The following is a 2,287-nucleotide window of genomic DNA, read 5'->3' as shown; positions in this document are numbered from 1 at the left end:
CCCTTCCGCCATAAGAATGTGGTAATGTTGACGATGTATTATGGATGACGTGCACAATGAATTACTCATGGTAGATGTGACATGGCTGTAAAGGGCCTAAACCTTGTAGCTGTAAGTGGCATAGTATATATAGGTGCTAAAATAATGACGGTGTCAAGGATGTGATGTGGGCTATGGCAATGGGCTTTCGTTAAAACATGATGCAATAAAACATAACACTGACACCAGAGCATAAAGAGAGCCCTTGAATACAGGGCTCTTAGCCGTGCGCTAAAAGTTGCCTGGCCAAATGATTTTCAGAGTGTCCGTTTCGGCTAAAAACTCTAAGACTGTTTGCAGATTAAAAAGCGGTTCATCGCTAAGAAAAAATGCAGGGTGAAGGCGTATGTTCTCGCGATATGCAGCAGTGAAGTACTTTTTTCTCTCTGTTTCTATTGCAGGGCACTGTATAAGAACATGGAGGACTGTGAGACTATTGCCGCACTTAACACAAGTAGGAGGATCGCCCCCAGTCAAGAGATGAGGGTGGGTACCGTATGTGTGGCCTATCCTTAATCGGCAAAGAAGTACTTCCCTGTACCTTGCTATTTTCCCATTTATCCAGTTCCCCAGGTTTGCTTTTATTGTGTGAAGCTTATTCATTGCTTGTTTATCCCATTCGCCTTGCCAATGATTCCTCAATTTACTGCGTAGAAAAGGCTTTAGGTCTGTAGCGGGGATGGGGATATTTGAATCTGCATCGCTAAAAGTTACTGCCCTAGCGCTTTGGTCAGCAGCTTCGTTGCCTTTTATACCTTTGTGACCAGGTACCCAGCATATGAAAATCACTTGATTGCACATATATAGGGAGCACAACAAACTGTACAGCTCACTAAAAACTGAGTTCTTATATTTTCTTGGACTAAGTAGAGCTCTGACTACACTTAATGAATCTGTAAACACAATAGCCCTAGCAAGTTTTGTGAGCCTTATGTTTTGAATAGCCGATAGTACAGCGTAGGCTTCCGCTGTAAAGATACTTGTGTGTGGATTTAGTGCTCCGGATACTGAAAATGAAGGTCCCAGAGTTGCGTAGGAAACTCCTTTAGAGGACTTGGAGGCGTCTGTATAGTATTCAGTACAGGAGTACTTCTCCTGAAGTTCACAAAAATGGAATTGTATATGTGCTTCTGGCGCCCTCTTAGATAATTCTACGTAAGAGACGTCGCATTCAATGGTCTGCCATTACCATGGTAGGAGCAGGCGAGTGGGTGCCATAAGGACATTCTCTGGGACTAAGACACCTGTTTCTTCTGCCAGTGTTGTCAAACGAAGGCTCAACGGAGGTCTAATAGCTGGGCGGTTACGAAATAATCTGGCTGTAGAGACTTCACGAATAGATGACTGACATGGATGCTGCACGTCTGATTTAACCTTTGGAGATTTAATGACCATTCATTACTCTCCACATACAGGCTTTCTACGGGACTTGTCCTAAAAGCGCCTGTAGCCAGGCATATACCCAAGTGGTGAATGGGATCTAACATCTTTAAAGTACTAGGCGTAGCAGAGCTATATACCATTGCTCCATAGTCGAGGCGGGACCGTATAAGGCTTTTGAAGAGGTTCAAAAGGCATCTCCTGTCATTTCCCCAAAATGTGCGGGACAAGAGCTTTAGTAAATTCATTGTATTCAGACATCTCGCTCTCAGATACTGAAGGTGAGGGACAAATGTTAGTTTAGAGTCTAAGATGATTCCTAAAAATTTATGTTCGTGGCTAACAGATAGCGGCTGTCCATTAAGATGGACAACAGGGTCAGGTATTATACCTCTCTTCTTAGAGAATAGAACGCATGTGCTTTTTGGGGGGTTTAACTTGAATCTATTCTCGTCAGCCCACTTAGATATTTTGTTTAGGCCAAGCTGTATATTTCGCTCACAGATAGAAATATTGCATGATTTAATTTCTATCTGTACGTCATCCGCATACACTGAATAAAACATTGTTCATGGTATGACGCTATAGAGGGAATTCATTTTTACGATGAAGAGCGTGCAGCTCAGTACACCCCCTTGTGGCACACCTGTTTCCTGCGTAAATTGACGAGATTGTACTTTACCAACCCTCACACGGAACATACGATTAGAGAGGTAGCTTTGAATCAGGTTCAAGAGATTGCCTCTGACACCCATACAAGCCAGATCACGAAGAATTTCAAAATGCCAGGTTGTGTCGTATGCCTTTTCCATATCTGAAAATACAGCTAATAAAAACTGCTTGTGCACGAAGGCATCTCGGAGATTCG

This window comes from Dermacentor albipictus, unplaced genomic scaffold (genome assembly GCF_038994185.2).
Source record: "Dermacentor albipictus isolate Rhodes 1998 colony unplaced genomic scaffold, USDA_Dalb.pri_finalv2 scaffold_123, whole genome shotgun sequence".
NCBI lineage: Eukaryota > Metazoa > Arthropoda > Arachnida > Ixodida > Ixodidae > Dermacentor > Dermacentor albipictus.
The sequence above is the reverse complement of the archived record's forward strand: the minus strand, read 5'-3'. Positions refer to the sequence as shown.